This window comes from Triticum dicoccoides, chromosome 6A (assembly GCF_002162155.2).
Source record: "Triticum dicoccoides isolate Atlit2015 ecotype Zavitan chromosome 6A, WEW_v2.0, whole genome shotgun sequence".
NCBI lineage: Eukaryota > Viridiplantae > Streptophyta > Magnoliopsida > Poales > Poaceae > Triticum > Triticum dicoccoides.
In genome coordinates this window covers 234,624,505-234,632,147 of record NC_041390.1, presented here as the reverse complement: position 1 = coordinate 234,632,147, position 7,643 = coordinate 234,624,505, and positions in this window count along the sequence as shown.

Sequence of the window (7,643 nt, the reverse complement as noted above, 5' to 3'; positions counted from 1 at the left end):
GAACACCCCCTCTAGCAAGATTCAGCATAGGAGGACAGAGAAGCCAACCCTCACAAGAGGGCGGCGGACCAAGAGGTTGATGACGATAATTATATGCCTCCCTCCAAAGACGAGGCAAGCCTCGACGATGACGAGTTCGTCGTGCCAGAGTATCTCGCCGAACAACAGCGTTTTAAACGCAGGCTTATGGCCACGGAAAGCAGCCTCAAGAAAAAGTAGCAACAACTTAGAGCTGATCAGGATTTGCTAGCTGACAGATGGACTGAAGTCCTTGCGGCCGAAGAGTACGAACTCGAACGCCTCTCCAAGAGTTACCCAAAGCGCAGGCTGCTACCCCGACTAGAGGAGGAAGCACCTACATCACAAGCGCATGACATGGCCGACCGGCCACCTCGTGGCCGCGACAGAGAGGCCTCTTGGCCCTCCACTCAAGCCATGCCCCGACGCCGCGCCAAGCATACTAAGGCACGCGAAAATGCGCCCGACCTGCACGACATACTGGAGGACAAGGCAAGGCAAACAAGATTGATCTATGGATCGCGTAGGCGCCCCACGGCACGTGACGGTGATCGTCACTCCGGATGCAATAAATCCGGCCGGGCCGAACTCAACAAACAAAGCTCCTTCGATCTGCGTCACGAAATAGCCCAATACAGAGGTGCCGCACACCCACTATGCTTCACAGATGAAGTAATGGATCATAAAATCCCTGAGGGCTTCAAACCCGTAAACATCAAATCGTACGATGGCACAACAGATCCTGCGGTATGGATCGAGGATTATCTCCTTCATATCCACATGGCCCGCGGTGATGATCTACACGCCATCAAATACCTCCCACTCAAACTTAAGGGACCGGCCCGGCATTGGCTTAACAACTTGCCAGCAAACTCAATCGGTTCTTGGGAGGACCTGGAATCCGCATTCCTTGACAACTTCCAGGGCACTTATGTGCGACCACCGGACGCCGATGACCTAAGCCACATAATTCAGCAGCCAGAGGAATCGGTCAGGCAATTCTGGACACGGTTCTTAACAAAGAAAAACCAGATAGTCGACTGTCTGGACGCAGAGGCCTTAGCGGCCTTCAAGAATAATATCCGTGACGAGTGGCTTGCCCGGAACTTGGGACAGGAAAAGCCGAAATCTACGGCAGCCCTCACGACACTCATGACCCGCTTTTGCGCGGGAGAAGATAGCTGGCTAGCTCGCAGCAACAATTTAACCAAGAACCCTGGTAATTCAAATACCAAGGACAAAAGTGATAGGTCGCGTCGGAACAAACAAAAGCGCCGCGTTAATAGCGACAGCAACCAGGATACGACAGTTAATGTCGGATTCCGAGGCTACAAATCCGGTCAACGGAAAAAGCCATTCAAAAGAAATACTCAGAGCCCTTCCAGTTTGGACCGAATACTCGACCGCTTGTGCCAGATACATGGCACCCATGAAAAGCCAGCCAATCACACCAATAGGGATTGTTGGGTGTTCAATCAGGCAGGCAAGTTAAGAGCCGAAAACAAAGACAAGGGGCTGTATAGCGACAACGAGGAGGAGCCCAGGCCGCCGAACAACGGTGGACAGAAGGTATTTCCCCCGCAAGTGCGGACGGTGAACATGATATACGCAAAACACATCCCCAAGAGGGAGCGGAAGCGTGCGTTACGGGACGTATATGCGATTCAACCAGTCGCCCCAAAGTTCAACCCATGGTCCTCCTGCCCGATCACCTTTGATCGAAGGGACCACCCCACTAGCATCCATCACGGCGGCTTCGCCGCATTGGTTCTAGACCCAATCATTGACGGATTTCATCTCACAAGAGTCCTCAGGGACGGCGGCAGTAGCCTGAACCTGCTTTACCAGGATAAAGTGGGAAAAATGGGCATAGATCCCTTGAGGATCAATCCCACCAAAACGACCTTTAAAGGCGTCATACCAGGTGTAGAAGCCAACTGTACAGGCTCAGTTACACTGGAAGTGGTCTTCGGATCTCCGGATAACTTCCGAAGCGAGGAGTTAATCTTCGACATAGTCCCGTTCCGTAGTGGCTATCACGCACTGCTCGGGCGAACCGCATTCACAAAATTCAACGTGGTACCACACTATGCATACCTCAAGCTCAAGATGCCAGGCCCAAGAGGAGTAATCATGGTCAATGGGAACACTGAACGCTTCCTCCGAACGGAGGAGCACACGGCAGCGCTCGCAGCAGAAGTACAAAGCAGCCTTTCTAGGCAGTTCTCTAGTTCGGCCTTCAAAAAGCCGGACACTGTCAAGCGCGCCCGGAGTACCCTACAACAAGACCGCTTGGCACGTTCTGAGCTAGCGTAGCAATGCGGCCCCAACCCTAGCCCTCGTGATATAGCGAAACCAGTGCTTCGCGTACATCACTACGCTCTTGAAATACCATGGGCACACGGGAAGGGGCACTATCACGGCACGCCCGAAATATGGCTTAAACCGCACCAGGGGCTGCCGGATTCCTTTTTTTTCTCTTACTCTCAGGACTCCATACTTCGGATGACCCGTTCGGCAATTCAACTGCCGCACAAACGATGCAAGATCCAAGAAAGCAGACAAGCCACGCCGCATTATGGAACTCCCAGGTGGTCTCTACTCCGAGCAGTATACCTGTTTTTTAATACAATTCCGCGGCCTGCCCCTGGCCAGGACATGTTAAATAGTCCAATTTCTTTTGCTTATTGCACTATTTGTATCATTCCGCCTTCATAGCAGCCTTTCTATAAACAACGCATAGCTTTTTGTCTATTTTTTGCATTATCCTCTTTTTATATATATGTTTATCAATAACATGTTGCATCCGTACACCGTGGTATGGCAAAAATACGCCAGGGGCTTCAGTACCCATCAATATGGCGTGAGAAGTCCGTACACTTTCACAAGTGCGGCACCCCGAACTTATAGCACTATATGCATCGGCTCCGAATCATGATTTGGGTCAATAGTTGGGTTTGCCCGGCTCCTATGTTTTGGTGCCTTACGTTCCGCCATATCAGCTAAGGTAGCACTAGGAGAACTACTGCGACTGTGCCCCAGTTGAGGTGGGCTGAGCACCTCAGTAGAGAAAGCTAAAATTGACTGTCATGATGAGGCGAGAGACCGGTCGCTGTTCGAGAGGTTTTTCGAGTCCTTAAAGACTTATGCCGCTTCGAGCGAGGAACCGGCTTTGTCCAGCCAAGGCATGGATAGCGCCCCGAACTCGGTCTTCCGAATACTAGGGGCTTCGCGGAAATTTAAAATTATAGAGTTCTATGGCTAAGTGAGAGTGTTCAAGCATTATAGTCCGATTGCCTAGTTCGTTGTGCTGAGCGCCTCCCTCGGCGGACCCAATCATGGGAAAAAGAGCGCTCAGGTTTATCCCGAACACCCCAGCACTAGTGGCATGGGGGCAGAAGCCGATGACTGGCCATCTCTCAATTTTTTGATAAACGGCCGCACAGAAAGTAATATTTTAAATTCAAGCATTGCTTAGTGCATATGAACAAGTTTTCAGCGCACAGGATAACACGAGCGAGTTCATTCAAAAATTACATCCTTGGTGCATTCATCCGCCATAAGGCGGGCACCGGCCAGAACATCCTTGTAATAGTTCTCGGGCTTGCGATGCTCCTTCCCCGGTGGCGGCCCGTCCCTCACAAGCTTCTCACCGTCCAGCTTACCCCAGTGCATCTTTGCACGGGCAAGGGCCCTACGGGCACCTTCGATGCAGACGGAGCGCTTGATGACCTCGAGCCTTGGACAAGCCTCCACCAACCACCCCACCAGTCCGAAGTAGCTCCCAGGCAGGGCCTCTCCAGGCCACAGCCGAACTATGAAGCCCTTCAGGGCCTGTTCGGCCGCCTTGTGGAGCTCGACCAGCTGCTTCAGCTAGTCGCTCAAGGGCACAGGGTGTCCAGCCTCAGCGTATTGAGACCAGAACTCCTTCTCCGTCGAGCTGCCTTCCTCGGCTCGGTAGAATGCTGCGGCATCGGATACGCTGCAGGGAAGATCTGCGAATGCCCGTGGAGAGCTCCGGATTCGGGTAAGTAACAAGTAGTTTACTTTTATATGTCTGCTTTGCATAGAGAATGCCTTACCCGCCGCTATCTTTTTCACCGCATCCAATTCCTGGAGGGCCTTCTGGGCTTCGGCCTTGGCAGATTTGGCAGTTTTAAGGGCCGCAGCAAGCTCGGACGCTCGCGTCTTCGAGTCGAGCTCCAAACTCTCATGTTTTTTCATGAGAGCCTGAAGCTCTTGCTGCACCTCGCCGACCTGCACCTCAAATTTCTCCCACTCGATGCGCTCCGTGGCCGCTCTCTTCTTGGCCTTGGACAGCGCCTGCTTGAGGGTCGCCACCTCAGTTGTGGCCCCTACAATAAGCAATATACTCCTGTCATTTTTTGCAATTGCGTCTTCTTATAGGCATTTTTTTCTATAAGGTATGTCTTACCTTCTTTCTCCTCGAGCTACCGTTTGGCAAGGCCGAGCTCTTGCTCGGTCTGCTCGAGGCCCTACTTCAGGGCATCCACCTCCGCAGTCAGTGCGGCGGTGGCCAGCAGCGAAGCCTGCATACGTATATTGACTCCTTTTTAGTTAGACTCCTACGATATTTAATAGATCCTCTATTCGGCTTTTCTTTCCGAACACCAAACAGAGCATCAGGGGCTACTGTCTATGCGGTAATATTTTTACATATTTCTACTTACCTCGAAGCCTGTTAGAAGGCTAGTACAAGCTTCAGTAAGTCCGCTTTTGGCGGACCGAACCTTCTGGACCACCGTACTCATGATGGCACGGTGCTCCTCGTCGATGGAGGCGCCCTTAAGCACCTCCAGCAGATTGTCCGGCGCCTCCGGTTGGACGGAGGACGCCGGCTCAATAGGCTTGCTCCTCTTGGCAGGAGTTTGCCTGCCGCGGTCCAGAACCGTTGATGATTCCGGCGCGGTGTCCGGGTTAAAGCCGGACTTGGAGCCCTAGGTGGTCTTGTCCCCTTTACTCCTGGAGTCCGGGAGGTCGCCTCGCGGCTCCTCCTGGACCACCTCCTCTTGCCCTGGAGCTTGTTGCGATGCCACTTCGGCGTCATCTGTAGCACAGGGGGAGGCAGCGGGCGGAACTGAATTCACGTCCGATGAATCGAGGGAGCCGCTCGATGACTCGTCGAGCCTGTCCTTGGGCGGGCTGCATGACTATTCGACATTAGGGAAAGCTACGCGACAAAAGGAATATCATGAGTTACTCTGGTATCCAAACACTTACGATTTGGCCGGACGCTTGGCCCTGTCCGACCACTCCTCTTCGTCCTCGTCGGCGTCGAGGGCGTAGTCTGGCGGAGGGATTTTCCTCTTCTTGGACACTTCGGCCTCCCCTACTAGGTCGGCCTTCCTCTTCTTTCCTCCCCCCGCTGGAGGGGGAGAGGTCTCTTCTTCCTCCTCCTCGTCTTCACGGGAGGAGTGCGTCTCGGACTCATCGGATGACGAGTCCGACACCACCGTATGACGGGAACTCTTTTGAGTCCCCGTGGCCTTCTTCTTCTTGGCCTTCTTCTCCGGCACCACATAAGGTGCCGGAACCAGCAGCTTCATTGGAGAGCAAGGGTTGGGTCTTCGGGCAAGGGAGCCGGACAGTTAATCAGTCCGGACTTTGCCTGCCAATCCTGTCAAAGGTGAGTGAGTTTAGATCCCGCATAGAGTCAAACTATGAAAAAAACTTAACATCCTGTAAAAGATGAAAATATTTGACCTCGCCAGCAGGACGCTGTGAGCTGAATCCGCGGTCTTCAGAGGCGGATGTGGGAGCCTCGGCGCCTTTGGTTAGCCCCTTCCAGACATCTTCGTACATCGTGTCGAAGAGCCTGCTCAGAATTCGGTGTTGCGCCGGGTTGAACTCCCACAAATTGAAGTCCCGTTCTTGACACGGAAGGATCCGGCGGACGAGCATGACCTGGACTATGTGGACAAGATTGAGCTGCTTGTTCACCAGGGACTGGATGCATTTTTGCAGTCCGGTCACCTCTTCTTCGTTGCCCCACGACAAGCCCGTCTCCTTCCAGGATGTGAGCCGCGTAGGGGGTCCGGATCGGATTTCAGGGGCTGGGATCCACTACGGATCGCGTGGCTCGGTGATGTAAAACCACCCTGACTACCACCCCTTCAAGGTCTCCACAAAGGATCCCTCGAGCCATAGGACGTTGGCTATTTTGCCCGCCATGGCACCTCCGCACTCCGCCTGGATGCCGCGCACCACCTTTGGCTTGACATTGAAAGTCTTGAGCCAGAGGCCAAAATGGGGGCGGATGCAGAGGAAAGCCTCGCACACGACGATAAACGCCGAGATATTGAGGATGAAGTTCGGGGCCATATCATGGAAATCTAGGCCATAGTAGAACATGAGCCCGTGGACAAATGGGTGGAGAGGAAAACCCAGTCCGCGGAGGAAGTGGGGAAGAAATACTACCCTCTCATGGGGCCTTGGGTGGGGAGAAGCTGCCCCTCCTCAGGAAGCCGGTGCGCGATGTCTTTGGACAGGTATCCGGCCTTCCTTAGCCTTTTGACATGGCCCTCCGTGACGGAGGAGACCATCCACTTGCCTCCCGCTCCGACATTGTTGGAGAAGGTTGAGGTAGGAAGTGCGGGCTTGGGCGCTGGAGCTCGGGTGCATAGAAGATGGATAGGCAAAGGAGGAAGAAGGCGTAGGTAAAAAGGTGGATCCTTATCCCCTTATATGAGTGGATGCGACTATGCGTCCCCACCAGCCTAGTAAAACTCGCTTGCCTCCCAAGCGCCGTGATAAATGGCACGGTTGGGTTACCCACGTCCGTACTAATGAGAATCCCGTAAATGGAGGACACGATCTCTGCTTCGACAAGACGTGCCAAGGAAACCGCCTCGCAAAACACGCTGAGGTGGAAAAGTGAAAACGATTCGAATAAAGGCTTGGCCGTAGTGTGATGTCACGCTGCGGAATACGTCAGCAGATTAGATTTGTGTTAATATTATTCTCTCTGTGGCAATACGTGGAAACTTATTTTGCAGAGCCGGACACTACTCTTGGTGTTTACAAACTTTTATGAAGAATTTGGAGGAGGAACCCGCCTTGCAATGTCGAAGACAATCTACGCGCCGGACTCATCATCATTGAAGCCTGGTTCAGGGGCTACTGAGGGAGTCCTGGATTAGGGGGTGTTCGGGTATCCGGACTATACCTTCAGCCGGACTCTAGGACTATGAAGATACAAGATTGAAGACTTCGTCCCGTGTCCGGATGGGACTTTCCTTGGCGTGGAAGGCAAGCTTGGCGATGCGGATATTCAAGATCTCCTACCATTGTAACCGACTTTGTGTAACCCTAACCCTCTCCGGTGTCTATAAACCGGAGGGTTTTAGTCCGTATGACAACTTCATCATACAACAATCATACCATAGGCTAGCTTTTAGGGTTTAGCCTCCTTGATCTCGTGGTAGATCTACTCTTTTACTACCCATATCATCAATATTAATCAAGCAGGACGTAGGGTTTTACCTCCATCAAGAGGGCCCGAACCTGGGTAAAACATCGTGTTCCTTGCCTCCTGTTACCATCCGGCCTAGACACACAGTTCGGGACCCCCTACCCGAGATCCGCCGGTTTTGACACCGACAATA